Source organism: Neopsephotus bourkii, unplaced genomic scaffold (assembly GCF_033783945.1).
Source record: "Neopsephotus bourkii isolate Nb327-2 ecotype Australia unplaced genomic scaffold, CSIRO-AGI_Nbou_v1 NB_780, whole genome shotgun sequence".
Lineage (NCBI taxonomy): Eukaryota > Metazoa > Chordata > Aves > Psittaciformes > Psittacidae > Neopsephotus > Neopsephotus bourkii.
This window is the reverse complement of record NW_026901276.1, coordinates 2,407,501-2,430,014: the sequence shown is the minus strand read 5'-3', so window position 1 is coordinate 2,430,014 and position 22,514 is coordinate 2,407,501. Positions and strand designations below refer to the sequence as shown.

Below are 22,514 nucleotides of genomic sequence, written 5' to 3'. Positions count from 1 at the left end.
ATAGAGCTGCAGAATAAATGCATTATGATTTTTAGCTATTACTCTGGATCCACAGGCAGGAGACAAAACTCTGGGTAAACTTACCTTGATGTCAAATTAAGGATTAGTCTCCAAATGGAATCAGTTACCTAGCACAGGGGTAAGCTTGCCATTGAATTCACTGCACTTCACAGGTATATAGAGGTCAGCAGATCCTTTCACAGGAATGGTCTGGAGGTTGATACCTCCGTGTTTTCTGTTTCCTGGGTTCCTTTCCTCTCAAAATAGATTTTAATTTGTGTTGTTAGTAGTTATATTTATGAGTGATTGTATTGCTATTGTAAGCACTGTTTTCAGGGAACTTTTTAATTGCTGTATTTGCCAGTTAGACCAAGATCTTTATAATAACATAGATATTATATCTTCTAGTTTTACTATTTCAATAATATTTTAATATGCTGCCTGCCCAGAATGATGTTTTTTAGGCATGGATTATGTGAAGTTTCTGCCTTAAAAATCAGTAACTTCACAGCAAAAGGGAAAATTGTTTGTTATTAGTCTTTGAAAAGTCACTTGTAAGAGTTCACATTCAATACTAAAATCTTAGCTTATTTCTTCAGTTTCTGTTATTTTGTGTGGTTTAATAACATAGGAGAATAGATTAATATCAAGTAAAAATGCCTTTTATGTTTATATGGTTTTGCAGTACATTACCGTAGTAACTGTGAGAGCCTATTAGGTTGGTGTATTATTTTAAATGTTTCTAAAACATAAAGTATTCTCTACATACTGCACCAGAAAATTTAGGAGTCTGATTTTTTGAGGAGCCGTAGATTTCTTGAGTGCCCATGCCCATGCGTTATATGTGTGTGTGATCATTATTCCCTTTTAAAAAAACCCTCAAAATCAGTGGAAAAAAGGAAGCAAAACTATTTGGAATATCAGCTTAAACTTTCTGACATTTCATTTTTATATGGATATGTGATCTGACTTGAATTTCAGTCAAAAGAATTTCAGAAAAATGAAACTTTTATTTTTACATATATATGTGGATGTGTGTTGCCTATATAAATATGTATATACCATTTATGTATCTGATGGAATCTGGGAAGCAATTGTAGTTGGTTGGGGTTTTTTTCTAAAAATATAGACTAAATAATCTGAATTGTTCTTAATGATTGCTTTTCATTTTCTTTCCCATCCTCTGACCTCTCTCATTTTTCTTTATTGCTGTCTGCTTGAGTTTTGATAAGTTAATAATGTCTGAGTTGTGCTAAAGCTAATTTAAAAGAAAAAACCCCTTCAAAACACTGTAACGTGAGTGAAGGTATTGTCACATGTTATAGAATTTCCTGGGTTAGAACAGACATGTCTGGTTTTAAGATAGGTATTTGAGGAAAGATTTAATTCATAAAGATCAGAGGTAACTAATCAGAGAAGTCAAGGTAAATTATTATGATTAAAAATGCAGGATGATAAGGGATTGTCGTAGATGTCTGCATTTTGCTGCAGATTACTCTTTTTAAAGATAATAGTCTTCATTAAGTCACACATCAGCATATATGAATGGTATAGCAGTCTTCCCCTGTGGTACTTAACTGCATTGGTCTAAGGTGGACTTTGATCTCATATATTTCTCATCACACAAGAAGAGAGTTCTACCAAAACCTCCTCCATTTTCCCCTGCTTTACATCTATAAATAAAATCATGCCAATCAGCCCAAAGGGCTTGCTGCTGATAATGTTGGGTGGGATTAAGAGAGACAAAAGAGGGAAGATTTTCAGTTGGGAGGTTTTTGTTAGTTTTGTTTTTGTTTCTCACCTTCCCAGCAATATCCCCTAATCATACATGCCTTTGATGGGTTGAGTGATGTTTTCTTTTAATAAATAAATGTTTCCCAAGAATGTCTTCAGCTGTCATATGGAGCCTTCATGTTTTGGTTTTGTTTCTCCCAGGCCCAAATATCTGTAATTTATGTACTATTTTGGCATAAGTTAATATGTGAGAAAGGTGGACACCATTCTTAGGACGGCATGCAGTGTTTCTCAGGCAGCATATACTGCTGTCTTGCAGCTGGGTGCTGGGCATTCATCAGCACTGAAGTTATGCAGTGACAAAAGCCATGAAAAACTAACATTCATTGAAACTGATCTTCAAGGGAAAGATTTCATTTCATTATCTGTCCCATAGAGCTCTCCTGAGAGTGACTTACTGTAAGCAGCAAAATTAGTGTAGCTCTAACTACTTCAGCATGAAGGCTGTGGAGAATTGATGAACCTTATGTTGGGGTTTTTGCTGATATCAATCTCAACTTACCAATGTGGCCACCCATTCATTCATTTTAATATCTAGCTGCGTTCATATCAAACCAAAAATGCATGGCTTGCATCCTCCACATGTAAAATACCAAATTATCATAGAATCATAGAGGGATTTAGGGTGAAAGAGGCCTAGAAGGTTGCCTGGTCCAGTTTTTCACTTCAAGGAAAGCTATACTTGAAGTTAAATCCAATTTCAGACTTGCTCAGGACCTCATCCAGACAGGCTTTTCCTCACATCCTTGGCCTGGCCTTCCTGAAGATCTTGTAGCTGTCCATCAAAGCACTTAATCATGTGCTGCCATGTGTGGCACATCTCTGCAGTCACTGTGAGTTCATAGGTTTCTAAGACTGTAAGATTGGTCTAATTCCTCCTGCTTATTCTCTGTGCTGCAAGTCTTTGTGTGGAGACATTTGAGATGGGCTCTCAGTTGTGCTGCCTTGGACAGGAATGTGGGAACTTCACCACTATCCTGTCCCCTGGGTGTCCCCTCACTGCTCCTATACAGTGACTTCTCTCCAGGTTGTGGTCACCATCCCCAAAAGGCCTAGCTTAAAGTCCTCCTTCTTAGGTTAGCAAACCTGATGGAAAAGATGCTGTTCCTCTACTTTTGACAGATGGATCTTACTGCTTACTGCTTACGTTGTTACTGAGGAGAGCAAAGGATCAGTTCCCTCAACCTGCTGGCAACACTGCCTCATGCAGCCCAAGATGCCATTGACCTTCTTTGCCATGGTGGCATTTCAGTTTGGTATCCACCAGTTTGTGTCATCAGCAAACTTTTAGATAAATCTGATAATTCAAGCTGAGGGTACGCTCTACCTCGTCATCCAGATCATTAATAAAGTCCTTGAACAGCTCTCAGCCTCCAGGCTACACTGCTACTTAGTAACCTACAACTAGACTTTGTTCCACTTTGATCACCACCCTCTGGGCCCAAACGTTTGATTCGGAGAAAACTCCAGGAACAAACTTGCCAACAAAGTTTTCAAGCTGACAAGCAGGTATTCTTTATTGCGGCGCCGGGAGACACGGGGGATAAATCCTCCTAACGTGTGTCTCTTGCAGTTTTCTATCCATTAAGTTTTTCCAGCCCTTGGCTCATATTACTCCTTTCTCTTCTAGGTTTAAGTACCCTATGTTAGCTATGCTTTTCTCCCACTAATATACTTACACATTCTGATCAAGTCATCTCTTGCGTGTCTTTTTTCTTGGTAAGAGACTGCTCTTCAAGTCCTGTTACTGTGTTTTTTTCAAGGCCTTGAAATATTGTTTATGGCTCTTCAGCATATCTTTTTTTTTTTTTTTTTTTCCCCCACTTTGTGTGTTCCGCTATCATTCTCCCCAATACTTTTGAAGAAATTCAGCTCAGTACTGATACACAGTTTCCCAGTATTGATTCTCCATGTCGTGCCTTGTCTGCTTTTAAACCTTATGTTGAATAACTTACCTACCATGACTCCTACAGTCATTCTGCCCATTCTGTAGGTGTGAACTGTAGTCTTTGTTCCCAGTGCATTGGTTTTGTTTTACTGTAATAACATGTATTTTTTTTTTTTGAATAAGCACAGTTTACCAAACTAATTTCCTTATGCTTATCATTATTTTCTGTTCTGCTTTTGTAATTTGTAAATTTTAATTGAATTGATTTCTCTCCTCTACTAATCACTGATGTAAATGCTGAAGAGTGTGACTGTAACCTTTTCTTTGTGAGGCATGACCAGAAACCTTCTCTGTCCCATACTGACAAATGCTTACTTCATAGAATCATAGAATAGTTAGGGTTGGAAAGGACCTTAAGATCATCAAGTTCCAAACCCCCTGCCATGGGCAGGGACACCTCTAACTAAAACATATCACCCAAGGACTTGTCCAGCCTGGCCTTGAACACTGCCAGGGATGAAGCATTCACAACCTCCTTGGCCAACCTATTCCAGTGCCTCACCACCCTAACAGAAAAGAATTTCCTCCTTATATCCAATCTAAACCTCCCCTGTTTAAGTTTTAACCCATTACCCCTTGTCCTATCACTACAGTCCCTAATGAATAGTCCATCCCCAGCATCCCTATAGGCCCCCTTCAGATACTGGAAGGCTGGTATGAGGTCTCCACGCAGCCTTCTTTTCTCCAGGCTGAACAGTCCCAACTTTCTCAGCCTATCTTCATATGGGATACTTGACTGTCATCACTTTGTGATTCATGGATAATTGATTTTTTTTAGATACTTCAACTTTGCACCTCTTAATCCATTTCACATGTGCTTTATTAACACTGCGTAATGCTAATTCTATTGCAGTGTCCTTTGGAAGTAAATACCGTTCAAGAGATTAGTTATAGTACATCTGCCTTTCTCAGCTAAATTTGTAATCTTATGAAAAAATGAACTGTCGTGTTTGTTTGGGGCTCTTCTGTATAAAAGCATATTGGTTGATGTTAATTACATGTCTGTTCTTAAATTCTTAATCATTAAAAGTCCCTATCAGTATTTCTGTTGTTTTTTTTTTTCTCGAGTTAGTGTTAGATTGGTGCGTACAAATAGTTATATGGATCATTAAGGTGTACTTGTATAACTATTTTAAAAGAGCATTTTGTTAGATACATGGGACTCAGCCTCTTGAGGTAGTTTCAAGCATTGGGAAGTCCAGCAAGTAATGGATCTTCTTAGGTCTAATAGGACTACAAAGTTCAAGCATTTATTTTATGGATATGCTGAATTTTGAGGGACTATTAAGTATTTTATTGCTAATAAACCAAAAGATAGTTTTGTATATTTTGCTGCTACAGTGTTACTGCGCTTATTGGTGGGGGTTTTTTGTGGTATGAATTACTTCGTTTTCATCACATTATAGACTCAATTCTATATTCTTAGTTAATAGCTGTCTTAATTTTTCTTATTAGTGTTTTACTTCAGAAACCTTTTGATTTATGCCAGCAGCATTCTGCTTTCATTCTCTATTTCTTAAGCATCTGGTTTATATATTCTACCAAGTTAAAATTTGCTTGTAATTTTCTTGATGTTAAGAAAAAGGACTTTCAAGTTGAATGGAACAGTTCTTTTACACATATAAAATATAACCAGGTTATAATACTGGTTGTTCAGTAGTTGCAGTCTTCTACCCCAGTAATTTATTTTTTCTTTACTTGATGTAACGAAATTCAGAATTTGTTTCAGATGTATTTTTTTTTAGTATTAAGTATTCTCTCTAGATTTTAGAAAATACTAGTTCTAGAGACTTGGGACTACAGGTATGCCAACCACAAACTCAGAGCAACACCACCATAGCAGAAAAATCTTTCATAGCAGACAGGAAGTAACAGGTAACCTGTTCTGCTCTTTTAAGGATGCAATTGGAAAGCTCTCTTGGGCCAGACCAATTACAGTATTGAGCAGTTTACTATAAAGGTCTTGCAGGTCTCACCATCAGGTAACATTTTAAAAAATGAAGGATAGTGTATTTGAAGGACCATACTTTACCTGCTGTTTATATGTGCTTTGTTCTTCCTGAATGTGATTTGCTAAATAACTTTTAGTGTTATGTTAAAAAAAACCCCAAACAACCCCAAACATTTCTCTGCAGTAGAAATGTCCGTTTTATTTCACTTGCTTTGTCTGTCACCAGTGTATAAGCAACAGAAAACAGGCTTCCCTATTCATAGATTTCTTTAGTTCAATGAGTTTAAGACAGGCCTGTATTTCTGTTAGCTTTTTGGTTTGGTTTGTTGTTTTTTTAATGCTTGCACAGGAGCGTCAATTGCTAAAGGTCCATCTGGTTACTTTAGTTGGTGTCTAGAATAGTTTAGGATGTCTTCTTCCCAACCAGAAGAGGTCGGTTGTTCAGGGAGGTTCTATAGTCTAAGGAAGACCATCGTGGATGCAGGCAGATCAGTTCTGTGCAGCCCTTTTTCCTACTCTTAATGTGGCCATATTCATCCCAAATAGTCATGTAGCCAGTTCCGGATGGTCATGTCCACTTCTGTAATAAAGGAGTACCAACTAGCTTTGCATAAGTCCACTTGGAAATATTTTAAATAATCTATGATTTACATAGTAATATCTATATATATTTATACTATATTTCTATCTATATGAGTTTATATAAATTATTATATTTATATACCCAGATGGGGGGACGGGACGGGACAGAGGAGAGGAGAGGGGAGTGTTTGTGTATCAGAGACCTTTCAGTTTGAGGCTTGTCAAGAACAGCAGCCAAAGGATTGCACTGATTTGGTTCTTAGTATTTTCTTTGCTGCTGCTAACATGGCTGCTATTATTTCGTAAAACAAAACAAAACCCTTTATGTTGTTTTTTTTCTCAACACTTGTCCTTCTAATCTATTAAATACTGCTTTGGCTAGTAAGAAAAAATGTTTATCACGGATTATAGTTGGGAAAACTTAAGATTTAAAGCTTTAAAACATTACTACATATTAGATGTTTAGCTCTCCATTTTGTATGCCAAATTTGTCTAAAGATGAGTTCTAGCTGAAATTTTAATCTAACATGGATTAGCACTTTTTCAAGATTAGAGAAACCATGTTGTGTCTGCCTTAAAGTAACCCACAGTGGCTCTTCTGAGATGCTGTTTTTCCTTTCTGGCGTCACTTGGGTGCTTGACATCTAACAGGTCAGACTAGATTGTTGAGTGCTTTCTGTTCTTCATGGCAAGTTACAGATATGATCAATTTATAAGCCCTTGAAAAAATAAGAGAAAAGGCTATAAACACTCTCAAAATTCCACCTCCCTCTGACCTCTCTTATTAACAATATCTGGTCATACAGTGTGCCATGTATGGAGATTTTCCCTCAAAACACGTTTGTAACATGGGTATTGATACAACATTGGGTGCCAGATGTTGCTGAAGTGAAGATCTATGCAGATCTGAAAACTGAAATGGGAAAGGAAAATAAAGGGTAGAGGGAGGCAGAACAAGAGCTCTCTTTTCTCAAAGAATACGCAGATCTAAGGGAAAGTTTGAGAGGAACCTAAGAGGACTGCAGGAAAGAGGCTGGGGCAGGTATTGAAAGGATTTACAGGAATGTATGGGTAGCTAAGGGGAGCCTGAGGATGAAGTCTGACCATCTCAGAACACTTAATCAAAGGGTTTTTGAGACTTTTGAGTGTCTTGCTTGATGCTCAGCTTAATTAAGTAACAGTGGAAGGAAGAAAATAGTGTCATTTAAGGTGGAGTTAAGTAGGGGACAATATGTTTATCTCAGAATAAAGTATGGTACAGATTAATAAAAAACCCACCAAAACACAAAACCCCCCTCCAAGTATGATTGCAAGAATTGAAATTAGATGAGTAAAGAGACCAGAACTGGCATATGAGAGTGGAGCTGCACATGAATGGATGCAGAGGAAGCTAAAAGGCAAAGAAGCTGAACTGAGCTGAACTGGCTGAATTAGGATGTTAAAATGGGGTATCTGCTGGCTAAACCCCTGGATGGGCAGGTAGGTTTGAAATAGCATGAGGAGGCAGGCATGGATGAAGTTTGCCTGTGGAAATTTGGATGAGAAAAGCAAGAAATTTTGTTTGATTGTGATTGCTTTAATTAAAGTACAAGAAAATTCCTAAGTCTTCACCTACCTCTGCTATAGACAGATACGTGGCAAAATGTGTGGCTTGCAGAGAAGGTAGAAGGTAGAAGTTCACTGTTCTTAAGGGTTACTCAAACAACAAAAAAGGGTTATTTCAAATAGCAAAATCTGTGTAGTCCTTTAAACCCTATTTTGAGGAAGAATGGGCAGAAATATGGATTATTTATTTATTTAAAAATAGAAGAGGCATCCTGATATTGCGGAGTTGGACATTGGAAAGTTGCATAATCGTAGAATGAATACTACTCACTTAAATTTAACCCTGGTCATATATGTATGGTGTTATCCCATTCTGTCTTTTTTTTCAGTACATTGCAGCCTGTAGGTTGGACAGCGCTCATTAGATGAGCAGCTAGTATGCATTTGTTTCTCTCCATTGCTTAGTGGATGTCCTTTACCTTGCCAAGTGCACTCTTTGAAGCTTTGCTTAGAATTATTAATTTTTCTCATGGAGTTTTCTGTGGCACACTTCACTTGTAGGATGGAGTAGCTCTTAATGAACATCATTGCAAGAGCTGTGTAAAGCAAAGGGACAAACTGGTTATTTCTCAGAGAAATGAGGTGTAGGGGAATGAACATTGAATGTGTTCATAAATATGTTCATAAGTTTGAGTGCCAAATTTGTGAAGAAAGAACCTGATTTTTCAGAATGTGTGGTATTGTGTAACTGTCCAAAGCACAGCTTTCAGATTACAGTTGGGTCTACTCAAACTTCAAACTTCAGAAGTGTAGACCTTGAAGTTTCACTGAAAATGGATTCCTGAGGTTGAGTTACTGTGAGTACTTTCAGTAAACTGGAAGTGATTTGTCCAGCAACATGGAGGATTTGTGTAGCAAAGGCAGTAGTGTGTTTCAGCTCCCTGAGGCCAGATCCAGTTGCCTTTACTACTTTATTTTCATATCTTTCGTATTAATATGTACTCCTCAGTGTTCACAATGCATAGAGATGCAGCAGTGATCTTGTTTATGTTGCAAACCTGGTTTATCCTAATGGCAGTCCAATAATTTAATGAGAATTAAAATACAGATGTAGTCCTTTAACTGTAAATTGACATACATGATTTGTATGTAAAGGGAACTGAAATAAGAATTACACTGATTTCTGATTGCATGCTTCTTGCAGCTTAATGTATTTTTCATATACTCTTTATGTGAACATCCATTGCTGAAGGGTGCCATTGTGTTTTTGTAGGACACATATGCATACATCTGATGACAGAATTTGGCACATATAGAGGTATAACTTGTTTTTATTAATGGTATCATGAAAATTAGGCTCTCAACCATTCAGTCAGCTCACTGTGGCATAATAAATATTTCAGCACAGAAGTCATGCTCCAGTAATATATAGCAAATTTATTGTGAAGTCAATTGGTAACATGTATTAGACTGGTTTTAGCAGATTTTTTTTCTTAAGCAAAATTATTTCTCTGTATTTGTAACATATTCCTGAAGTAATTTGTTTTAATGCGGTTCCTTGAAGTCTTAATAGAAGACTACGCTGTAACAATAAGTTCCTTACAATTATAAAGAAAATAAGTTAAAATTATTAGTTTATTAAGTATAATTCTATTTGTAGGCAAATGTTTTGATACAGTAGGTCTTCTGTTGCAAACCACCCATCTCAAAATTTAAAAGTAATTTTTTCCCTTTTTAAGCAGTTGCTTCCTCTCTGATTTTGGATTTTAATCATGACTTGAGCTTTCATGTCTTACTACTGCTGGCAGTGGAGAACTTGAGCACTAAATAATTTACTTAATTGCCTGCTATACAACAGCTGCTAATATTTAAAAAAAAACCAACAAAACAACAACAAAAAAACCCACACCAAAAAAAAAAAAAAGAAAAGGAAAACCACCCAAAAAATGCCATCTCATCTTTAGGTCTGCTATGGACAAAAAAAAGCACAGGCAGGGTAAGATGACTGTAGCTGCCCTGTCTGCTTGGCACTGTCTTCCTCCTGCCTTCTCTCTCTCACTTTCAGTTTTCAGTGTAATGAAGAGTAGGAGAACAATATTCTGTAATTAAGGATTCCATTAAGTTGAAGGAAAGAGCAAATGGAGTTGTTTGTTCTCCTAGCTGAAAAAATTTGTCTGGGGTGGGGGTAAGTGGTAGTAGTGAAAAAAGAGAGAGAGGTGGGTGGAGAGACTAAGTCAGGGCTGTTTGTTGAATATACTGTTAAGGACTGTTACCATCCTAATTAATCAAGTTAGAAATTACAGCTGTAGTTGGTTTCCCCCCAATTCTTGTTATCAATTTTCTTCTCTTTTGAGACAAAGCAAATATAAATTTTGTGTTCATTTGTCATTCGTTCTTTGACTTCAGCATCTCTGAAAATAACAATGTAGCACAAAAGACCAGTATTTACCTAGTTGTAATGTGGGTTGCCATGGTGTTTTGCAAATTATTGCAATTATGTTCACCATGCGAGTCGCCCTTGGTAACTGGCGAAAAAACTGATAATCCTGTTTTGAACAAAAGGTCAAATTGCTGAATAGAAAGTCTTGATTAACTAAAAGATGTACAAAGTGGAATTATTTCCTACCATTCAGAAATAGTTCTTGATCGGGTTTGGGGGAGGGGGTGAGTAAGTACATCTGATTACTGAAGTACAAAGCATTGAAAGGATGTTGTCTTGAGCCTTTCATGTAGTCTTAATGGTGGCTTTTTTGTCAAATTTACCCATTTGCGGCATTGAAAGAGGCAGCTGCATTTAAGCTTGAGAGATGGTGCTTTTTCAAGAGTTCAGTGCATGGAAAGTTCTCAGCAGTATCTGCAGTTTACTATTAGACCTTCGGCTATTAAAACTGATGTGCTGCATTTGAGCCCATAGCTCTTGGTGCTTGTAAAACCCTCTGACTGATGATCTAATAAAGTGCTCTTACTGGACAATCTCTGATCAGATACTTGAGAAAAAAAATAAAAACCACATAACCACAGCTCTGAAAAGGATGGGGTAGAAACACAGGGCTGTACAGAAAAGTTGGCTTCTATAAGCTGCAGTGGAAACATCAGTAAATATGACTGTGGTTTTAGTTTTAAAGGCCCCAGGAATATTTTTTATTTACATTTGCAAAAGTAAAAATCAATCTGAAAAGATAAAAAGTTCTTTATAATCACCAGTCCTCAACAATTGTATGCAAACATATAGAGGGAATGTCCGCTTCCATCGTCATATTCAAAACACTCTGATGGATTTCCTGTGCTTTAATGCTGTGAATTTCCTTTCCTTGTTCCTATCTTTTCCTGCTGGGGGTGGGTGAGGTAAGAGGTGAAGAGGATTAAAAGTTTTTTCTTTTTTAATTATTTTACTTTCTGTTTTTAAAGAGGTACCTGGAAATTAATTCTTAAAACTTAGGAGAGCTTGTGTGAGAGCAGCATGAAAGCAAAGTAAACCTGAACAAGTTTGTGGGTTTACATTCTGCATCACCTAGCAACCCACTGGCTCAGCCAGTTCTCTTGTCTGCCCCCAGTCCTGTTTACAAACCATTCAGACTGCTCTTCGAAACCATGAAAGATATTCAGTTTCATTAGTGCCATTCTCAAGGAGAAAATAATTAAACTTAAATGAACAAACACTGCTTAGTGATGCTTTAAACTTTTCTAGTTTAAGGTGACGAGACCGTTGAGACCACTTTCTTTGCCATTACCTTTCACACCATTGAGCTCCGCTAAATTTACGTATCCATGTATATATGTGCATTATAAGTTAAGTTTCCAGAACTGTATTCACTTCTTCAATAAAGTTTTCATAACCGTATTGCAGGGATAAACATTTCACTTAAGCAGTCTTGTCTTTTTACCAACTTGAAGTGTATACTTGACAAAACTTACTGCCATGTACACGAGCAAAATGTTCTGCATCACACCTAATGTCATATTGAACTTCCTGCAAGGTAAGTTAAATCTGTGACAGAGGAAAGATTCAAGGTCTGTACAAAAATGTGTGTGGGGAGAGGGAAGAGGATGGATTTTGGAAGAAGCTGGGGCAGGAGGGTGTGATTTTAGCTTTCTAACCAAAGTAGAGGCACATATTTTAAGAAATCTCGAGTTCTTAGTGTCTATATGTTGCCAGATTCTTTAACAAGCAATACATGGATGGGCTGTATGAGTTCTTTGTGCCCTGTTGGCAGTTGACAGAGAAAGCAAAATTTATTCTGAAGTAAGGTAATGTACTTAGTTGTGACCTATTACAGTCTAAGAATGTGATTGGCTTTGAGATGTGTGAATAGAGAGAATATTTTGCAGAATGGACTTGACTATCCTTCTAGAGGTGTGAACTCTCCATACAGAAATTTGTAGGACATCTTTCACTGATCCTTTTCTCAGTGTAGTTTTTCATACATAGTCATTTTAAGTATTCCTTCTCCCACTTGCTTGTTTGAAATCCCATGTAGCTGTTTTCAGATTGTCTTAAGTAAAATAATGGTAATTGCTGGTTCTCTTTGTGAGTGTTATGTTAACCTATGAACACTTGTGCTCTACTTTTTAATGGTTTTGGTGCCTAGAACTTTATTTTACTGAGATAAGACCAAAGTATTGGCTTTGATTTGAAGAAAGCAGAACGTACTTGATAATGTAGTTTATAATCTACAGCTGTTAAAGTTGAATTTGTTCACTTGTGGTGCTATTACATGTGTTTAAGTGAGGGCTACTGTTTGCATCAAACCTATCATAAGGGTTTGGAGTGCTCTATTATCCTTTCAGCAGGCTGATGACAGAACCTGGTCTTTGCACAAATGAGATCAATAAGTTTCAAATAACTCCTATGAAATGGCATGTAACTGTACACTTAAAGATGTCATACTTAAAAAGAAAAATCAATTTTTAATAATATGTAAAACTCTTACATTGACCTACAAGATACTTTTCACTTCTGTCTTGTTTGATAATTTTTGTTTAAAGCATTTTTTATATTTTAAGCATTTGGGTTCTTTTGGGGGAAATAGGGTGCATGTCTTGCTTCTCCCATGATGTCCTGCTTTGATTCCTCCCCACCCCTGAGACTTTTAACGGTAAAAATGGTATGACCAAAAAATACTCCAGTAATCTCTAGCAAATATTACTCTCAGAAGTTTTCTTTCAGTCTTGCGTGTTTTCTTCTAATTTTTCACTTCTGAATTAAGAAGCAATTCAAGTTCTATTATTTTGAAGAATCCAAATCACAAAATACATTCCTGAAAATCTATAAGCTTTTATTTTCATTAGCCTAGAAATAGGCATATTTTGTGACTGACTTCAGATCAGGATCTTGAGATGTGTGACTATTGAAAGAAGTCCTTAAAAGTATGCTTAGGGGACAGAATTTTGTTTTAGGGTAAATCCTCTCAAGTTTATGTTCATTTTCTGTAATATCCAAAGGGAACTAGATTTGGGTCTTTGGGTGTTTTACATCAGAGCAGCTGGGTATAAAAGGTGTCACTTTTTGTAATGGCTACCTGGAAACCACCTCAGTGTTTTTATCATTCTGGTATCACTGGCTTTTTCCAAGATAGACAGACACTTTGTGTTCTTCTGAGAAACTTTGGTGGAATTTATTTCCTCTCTCATGCTTTCTTTAAAGATAGCAAGCTACTGTAGCTACATTGCTCTCAATTACAGTTTGTCTAGTTGCTTTGGATCTTCACAGTCTGCTTCTTCAAAGGTGCAGTTCCAGTTTACTCCAGTTGCCTCTCAGTCAGTTTGGGCTGGCAGCTTTCCAGTGGGAAACTTGAGTGCCTCTGGGAACAGGAGGTGTCCGTAGATACTATTTTGGAGAGGGTGTCCTTCTCTTTTTCCAGGAGTACTGTCTCATTGAGTGGTAAAGTGGTCATTTGCCTTCTAATAGGAAGTTATTCACTAAGATGCTTCAATGGTAACATCCATTAATGTAGTTCCTGTGATGATAATATTGGATATATAACCAGCCATCTCCAGGATCTGTACTGCTTTCAAGTAGTACACTTTTAAAAGCAATTCATATCTCCCTGTTACTATTCTTTCATTTAACAGTCAGTTCTGTGTTTTTCCTGAAGGATGACATCTATCCATTAATCAGCCTAGATAATGCTGAATTCAAGAGGAGCATAATGAACCATCCAGGAAAGGAATTTCCTTTCTTTATAAGAGTTTTTTTATCCATTCCATCCCACAGCTGAATTCAGATCATTTATATAGGCCAAAACTCAAGAAGCTCTGAAAATGAGAAAGTGCTTTGAGAAGAAATTGAAATTGTATCTTCAACTTCCACTGAAGTGAGGCAGCATGAAATGGAATGTGAAGTGCTGTGGTCCCTGTTTACTTTTCCCTAAATTGGATGATCAGGTAGCATCAGACTCTAAAAATACTCATACTGGAAATGTAACTTGTTTTTTTTCTGGATGAGAAACTAGCTGCAGTATTGAAGACGAAAAACGAATCTGAATTTCATGGCCAAGAGTGAGCAGATGAAATAGTTCCTTACCATTACTTGTGATCTGAATAGTCATACACCACACTGCATCTATGATCAGCTCTCTTAATGCACTATAGTTAGCTTTATATGTAAATTTTAGGAACACATTTCAGTTGTTCTTACTATAATGGTTACTAAAACTATCTGCATTGCTTCTTGAAATTTAAAGCCAAATGTACACAACACCTAACAAAATGCCAGACAACATAGAATAAGCATTCCTTAGGTAAGGGATTTGAGCTGTAGAATAAATTTATAAAGGAATATATGCAAACCTAAGGTGCTCCACAGTTCTAAGCTTATGCTGCAGTATCGTTCTTTTCAGCTAGAAAAAGCTTGGTAGCGTGTTTACCATGGTACCTATCCCAATTCAAATAAAAAGACAAAAACTCTAGTCAGCCAGCATCGATAATAGACTCTTGACCCAGCTCCTTTTATAAAACAATTTATTTGAAGAGTCTGTGAAAATATCAAGGAACTTATTACTGGGAGGTGATTAAATGTTGCACTTAGCAATATAAAGCCTTAAAACAAAACACCCTGAAATATAATCTTTGGCTTATATGCTCAGATTTGAGTATAAATACGTTGGATAGCTTTAAGAATATTTTTTTACTTAAAAGTTTCAGTTACGCCGGGCAGTTCAAGAGAGCTTGCACACACTCTTCATTGTTAAATTATTTTACATTTTGAAATTCTAGGATGAAAATCAAACATATCTTTTCTCTAGTAAGTGGTCTCTTGAACCTAATGTTAGGACTTCTGACTTAGTACAATTTGATCTCTTTGTAGTAACATACTAAAGAAGTGGAAAGAACTTTTACAGTAATTCTTTATTAGCCTTTTGTGAAGTGGAAAAGAAGGTTGGAATGACTAGTATATCAACAAAGATATCTATCCATATACTACTTTGAGATATAAATGTGTCTGAACCTACTTACTAAAGAGGCTTTGATGGTCCCCTAGATTTCCCTCAAAGATATAATGACATCCTTTTCATAGTCTCACAGTTATTTTTTTATTAGTATTATTGGGAAGCTCTTTCAAACAATGAATATGCCTTTCTTATGTCTGGCAGCAGTAGAGTTTGTTTCTTTATAAAAGACGTTTTCTGAGGTTTTTACCAGGTACATTTCTGCATGAAAAGCCAGGATTTTGCCTGAAGAACCTGAGTTAAGCTGGACTTCACATTGTGCTAAGGGGATGAAATTTCCCATGTGAAATCTTATTTCACTGTTTAAGATAGCATCCCTGACCTTAGGGGTTTCTTCTTGGGACTGTAGCAGTGGCAGGTAGGTGTCACTTGAGTCTGTGTTGTCTACTGAAATTCCAGTGCATGACACTGGTACTCATGCTGTCATCCGGACTTTCATTGCTACTGAGATCTCATCAAGATGGTGCAAGTGCATTGGATCAAGTCATTGTTATTACTAGAGTATTTCTTCGCTCTGAACAGGCAAAAAAAGCAGATTAGCAGTTGAAATTATTGAAATGTAATTGGGTTTCTGGTACACAGCAGAGAAACTTTCTGGACTTCACAGCAATAGCTCGTCTTTAAGTTGATATTGATACTACCTTTGGTGTTTCGAGTTTAAAGTTGTGATGTAATTCTCAAAAGATGTAGCTGCCACTAATAGTCAGACACTTTCCAGAGAATGTACAAACACAGGTTTTGGGTGAAGTTCTTATTCCTGAGATGTTGTATAGTACTACAGAACATTTGTCTATCTGCTCCCCCAGACATTCAGACATTTACAGAAGACACAGGTGGAACAAGGAGAACTGTCCTGTGATACAGAAGAAGTTATTGCAAATGGAACTGATAGCTTGCAGGGCTCTAAATCATGTCTGCTGGTGCCACAAGAAACTTAATATAAAATATTTCATAAAATCATCTGTCTTTTAATCTTGCAGGGGAGTATCAGAAGATCTGATAGTTTACCGAGGAATGCAGTGATGATGAAACCTCATCCTTCCAGGGGATTTAAAGCCTCTTTGATCAGATTTTCCCTGCTGTATTCTATCCATAATAATGGACATTGTCAGGAAAATGGGATTTCATGCCTCTGTGTTGGAATTACTGGAAATCATATGCTTTTTTGAGTAGTCTGAAAGGAAAGGTCATTTTGAAGTTAGAGTGACTTGGTTAGTAAGTCACAATGATAGCAGAAAAAATTCATTTGGCCTTCCAGAATCTGGCTCGCTGATCAGTGACATGAACAGCAAGCTTTTGCTGATTCAGTAGGAAAGCATGTCCAGGTTGGTTTGTACACTTCCCTTATGGAGAATTTGGTGATTTAAGGTGATAATTTTAGTTCTGCAGTGAGGAAGCTGTGGGGTTTTTGATCCAGTGTGCTTTTGACGTTAGGTATCGCAGCCATCTGGAGATTGGATGTCACCCACCAAGATCCCATTTTCAAAAATCCACATTAAGGTTGTCTTCAACAGAGAGCAAAATTGTAGAGAAGCAAGCACTAATTACATTTGAAATTCAACTCCCTAAGTGTCTGAGAGTGACCTCTGAATCAGTGCTTCCAGTTTTTTTCTTTTACTACTGGATTCTTTCATTCCATGTGAAGTTTTAAAGCATTATGGTCCCTCCACATCCAGACTGCCTGAAGGCAGGAACCAGGTACAGAACTGAAATGTAGACAAGCACATCCAGTCCTTCACTGTAGCAGACAACCAAGCTACATTGTAAACTGTAATTTGTAAAAACTATTAAGATAAAGCTCGATAAATGTACGTTGTTGACTCTTGCAACTTCTGTTTGAAAGGCTGTTCCAAATCACTTGCCTCTGTATTTCGGGGTAATATTTATAATGCTTGTTGATCACTACAATGCAAGAGGCTAATTCTCAAGAACAGACTTACAAAGAAAGAAAATTACTTTTGACTTGCAAATTTCTCGCCATTAGCTACAGTTTGTGGACATAGTACTCTTTAGGGATTTTCTTTCATATTGCGCATTTACTTCAGGGTTGGTTTTGGGGTTTTTTTGCATACAGTTTTTATATTTTGGAATTAATTAAGCATTTGTGGACAGAATGTCTGAAAATGCTAGTTGTTTTTTTTCCCCCTATGAACTTGTATTTCATTTCCCACAGTGTTGCGGATACCAAGTAGAACAAAACCAAAGGTTTCCTATTATGATTTTGTTTGATCTGTTACAAATTAATTTACAGACTCAGTGATAGCTGTTGGGAAATAAAGGATTGGTTTTGTTTGGTCAATGAAGACAACAAGCATGGATCAAATAAGGGTTAGCAATAATGCACTTGAACAAATTGAATCGGAACATAATGCATGTATTGAATTTGATTGCAACATGCATGTCCATGGAAAAGTTTTTTTGTTTAAAACAAATTAAGGCTATGGCTTAATTATCAAAGCAAAACAGGAGATGTAAAGAGCTACATGTTTCTGATACTGCTTTTTTCAAAAATAGCTCCCTTCACACAATTATCTACATGTTTAATTTCCATGCATAATAGCAACAGTTACTGTTGTCATTTGTTAAGAGAGATTAACAGATAGTAAGTACAAACAAACGCAAATAAGGCCTGAATAGAGAGGTGACAAAGAAGAAAAGACCTCTTTAATGTTAATTATAACTGGTAGGAAGTCTATACAAATGACATAAACTGTTTTCTATATGAGTAGAAGGGATATTTAGTTAGCTAGTATCTATGCAACACATTAGGGGTTTTTTATTTGAGCAACATTCAGGTCTCCATATTTTAAATACGATTTATTGAGAAATGTACTGTTAGTAAAAGTTGAATGTTTTGATCATTATTTCTTAGTAGTTCAAAACAAGTATAATAATAGTAAGCTGTTACATTTGAACGCTTATTTTTATCCTAAGCTATTGGTTTTTAGTTTAAGCAGGGGTTTTCAGGTAATTTTCACCTGTATTTTGTGACCAGCAAAGTTTCCAGTGCTGTCTTCAACAGTGACTGCATTAGACCAAAACAATTTCATAAACTTCAAATGCATTCAGTGGTAGTTTGAGTGGACCATCTATGCATTCCCTTGTAAGATAGTAGAAGCAATACCTTGCAAGTGGTGTACTCCTTTGTTTCTTAATTGTTAGCCAAAAATGCCAATAGGTAGCAGAAAACACAGCTGCTTTTCTCATGCATTATTTTCATGGTTGTCTGTGAGTATTCTGCTCAGCTGAAGCTGGGATGCTGTTCCTGTTCCAGGCTTTGTTTTTTCAGTTGTACTTTCATTCCCTAACTAAGTACTTTACTGTCTGGCAGTTTTCCTACTTTGTTTTTCTAGTATAATAAATTGTTTCAAAGTTCAAATGTAGTCCTTTAATGTGTTTTGAGTCATGAGTGTTCTTTTTGCATACAGAATCTTTTCATAGTTACAGCTGAAACAATTATACTCTTAAAACAGGAGAGTTTTGGAATGGCTGAGGATGCTTTCCCTCCACAAGTTCCTCTCCCTGCCTGGCTGTGTATTTTAAGGCCCTGTTTGTGTCAGGCTTCTAACAGATGTTTCATAGGAAGGTAGAGGTGCCACATAATAAACAAATATCGCATAAACAGCTTTCCACACAGAGCACAGATTTTGTCTCTAAGAATTAACTTGATGGAAGATCTGTGACAGTTCATTATCCTTTCTAGGAATGTTTTTGTGTTTTCGCTCACAGTGGCTCTAATGATATTCTCAGTATTCACATGAGTGCCTGAAGATCTCAGTGCTATCCCTGAGTAGCTTTTTTTTCAGTAGAAAGTTATTCCATGTCTATTAAAATTTAGTAATTTAAAAACTGCAGCAACAGATTAACACTTTTCTCTTTTAGAAATAAATCTTAGGTTCATTTGCAAAACCAAAGCTAAGGACTGGCTTTTTCCCTTGAGGCTCATTTGTGTCTGCTGACTTCAGAAGATACAGGTCAGGTCCTAAACTAGAAATTTTCATGGTGAAGCATCTGCTGATGAAGTAACTTAGTCTTGTTGGGTGGCGTCTATCTTTCTAATGTCACTTGCGAAATACTTGTTATAAATTATTTGGATGTGACATTGAAAGTGGTCAAAGGACTGCTAGGGCAACAGTTGTGCAAGTGACTAAAATTCAGTCCACAGAAGCTTTCTGAATTCCTGAAATTTTGTTACTGTGCAGTATTAAATATCTAATGATTTACATTTTTAATATACATAACAGTAAAACAGTAGTGATTAGATACACTGATCATACTGTTTTCCAAAAAGCTTGCTCTGATTTTGGTGTAACTGTGTTTTATTAAGAGTCTAGGGCAGGGTTTGCCTTTTCCCAAAATCTGTTAGGATCTTTGGGGAGATGCTTTTTTCTTCCTCCATTTACTATAGACAGATCATAAGGGTGACTATTTTAGTCTGGGTATCAGGCTTTTAAATATCCGTAGTTGGTGAAACAAACTCTGGCTGTTTATCTTAGTTGACTCTTTCCATTTTTGCATTACAGTCCCACGTACATGTGTTAGGTAGTGTTACATACCTTGCTGTTGGCATGAAGTTGCCCATAAAGTTTTCCTGTGTGTCCACACAGGCCTCTCTGCAAGAGCAACAGGAAGTGTTTTGGTGGGCTTGGCACCAAGTGGAATAATGCTGACATGGCTGGAGAAATGGTGAAAGAAGAGGGCTCTCTGGAATAAATAAATTTTGAAACAAGGCTTGATCTTAAACAAAGATTGAATCAGGCTTCTAGCACTTTTGAAAGTATTCAATTGTAGAAGAATATATTTTTAAGTTGAAGAAAGGGATAAAACTGTGTCACGGTTTAACATGAAAGAACACAGTGTTCAGAGAACAAGCTTCAAAAACAAACAAAAAAATCTCTGCATACTCCAGTGAAGGATAGGAAAGACATTAAGAAGAAAAAAAAAACCCCACAACAAATAAAGCCAACAACCGCAACAAAACTTTCAAGAACCGCCATCTTCAAAACCCATTTTAACAAGGTTTTGGAAAACAGGAAACTAAAGTTTATATATTCCTCCACACGAATTCCAAAGCATTCAAAATAAAGTAACTCATACCTATCTTTAAACTAAGCTACTGACATAGTCATATTGAACCAGGATGCTCAATTACCGAGGTATAGAATATGGATTCAGTTTTGGCCATGCCAGTGAGGAAACAAAACATGTCATGTCTTATGAATAAATTTGCTTTGTCAGCAAGTCAGAATCTCCACAAAACAAAAGCCAGAAAAGATGTATAGTTGCAGGCTTTTGTCACTGACTTGTAACCAAGATGGTGATAGTAACAGCGTTGCTCTGATTTGAGCTGTGGATACTGGAAGGATAGGAAACATGATAGTAACTGGAAACCTGAGTTGCCCCTGTGGAAATTTAGGTAGAAGTCACTGCCAGAGCCTAATGCTGGGACAGATTGTTGAAGAGCCAGTGAGAAGGGAAGCAAGCAACTTTTTGAGTTGCAGTTATATTTGTAATATTTCTGTCAAAGTACCAGGGATCCTGGTATGGTTAAACTCCTTTGGAGGAGCAACAGAAACACATTCTGGAAACAGACAGAATTAAACAGTCACTATTCCCAACAGAGAAATCAACAGTTGATAATCTGAAATGCAGAAATTGACAGTGTTGCTGCTCGTGGCTGGTAAAAGCAGGAACTGTTGGAGAAGAGTTGCAGAAAGACTGTGATACCAAGGCGACTTTTCAGTTAACAATGGAAGATTAAATCCTCTGCCAAATAATGTGAAGTGATGCAGATGCTAAAAACCCAATCTTAATTTTGCATACAATGTATTTACTTATCAGTAAAGAATAATATTATAATTCTGGATGATAATAAATATCTTTCTAAAAATGATTGCTCAGTGCTCAAATACTCAGTAGTGCTCTAGATAAATGAAACTTGCAGACAGAAAAGAGCAGAGGACAAGATTGTAAATACTATGTTCATCTGGCATGCTGAATACAGTGTGCAATACTGGCTTCATGTCCCCCTCCATTTGTCCCATTTCCCCCCACCCCCTCATGTCAGAGAGGACCTGGAAGAGATTCAGAGAAGGGCAACAAAGATGTGGAGTGGTTTCAATGCAAGGAACAACTAAGTAAATTAGGACTGTGGTTTGGATAAGAGTTTGATTGCAGATGATGTGATGGAGGTCTATAAAATCATGAGTGACATGGAAAAGGTGAATGCAGAATGATTATTCCTAGTCTCTCCTGATGCAAGAACTAGAAAGCATTAAAAAAAGAAAATCTTCTTTTTTGTATTTTTTTTTTGATGTGTTCAAGAAAAATAAGATACTTTTTCATATAGTGTGTAGTTGTTCTGCAGGGTGTTGTAGATGCTCAAAGTTTACATTGGTTCAAAAGCACTTCAGATTCATTGGGATGGGGGTAGTAATGCATCCATCATCACTGAATGTAGAGAGAGAGTGATTCGAGAGGTCCCTGAGCCATTCCCAAAAGCTGGGAAAATCTGCTGGAAAATTTCTGCTGTGTGCTTTCTGTTACACTGTTCCTTAGATATCTGCTGTTAGTGGGTTTTAGAGATGAGGTGTGGTATTGGTTTAACCTATGGTTGGACCTGTCACAAAACTTACATCCTTACCAATCCCAGAAGCATTCTTTCCTTTGTACTCTTCAGAGAAGCCTTTTGTATGTCTCCCTGTGCTGTCACAGGGCAAGCTGGCTCAGATTTTATTTCATTTTAACTCAGCAAATTGTTAGTTTTTTCCTAAATGTGTTGAAATCTCAATAGCTGTCTATTAAAAAAGGTAAAAAAAATTAAAATAAACCAGAAACATTTTTAAAAAGAAAGGAGAAAAGAAAGAAAGCTTCTGGCTGTTACCAGAAAACCTAAAAGTTAAAACTGGTTTTCCCCTAAAGTGCAAGCAAGGAAATGACACTTTAGAATTTAATTAGTTATAGGTCTCTGTGTCTTGCTGTCTAGTCTACAGAGTTGTATAAAACAGGATTCTTACATGTTAACATAGTCTGAACTGGAGAAGAACAGAGGCTTTGGTATGTATTTCAAGGAAGGGATGACTGCAGTGTACAAAATGTGTGATTTTGAAGGAAGAAGACTTCAGGTTTGTTCCCCACAATTGATTGTGTTACCTAAAAAAAAGAACCTTCACCTCATACGTATTACAGTATATAGCTGTACATGTTATACCTTCACAGAGAACATTGAAATTGAGGAATTTTTTCC

The 22,514-nt window shown here is 36.8% G+C and overlaps 1 protein-coding gene across 5 annotated transcripts in view; it reads left to right on the top strand.

Moving 5' to 3' along the window:
- POLA1 (DNA polymerase alpha 1, catalytic subunit) overlaps positions 1–22,514 on the top strand; it is a 196,566-nt gene that overhangs the window by 109,889 nt on the left and 64,163 nt on the right. The window contains exon 35 of one of the 5 annotated variants that reach the window (XR_009725699.1): positions 14,035–14,204. The exons of the other annotated variants lie outside the window; for them this stretch is intronic. The gene's annotated coding sequence lies outside the window, so the exon portion shown is untranslated. The remainder of the gene's footprint in view (positions 1–14,034; positions 14,205–22,514) is intronic. 5 annotated transcript variants of the gene reach the window in all.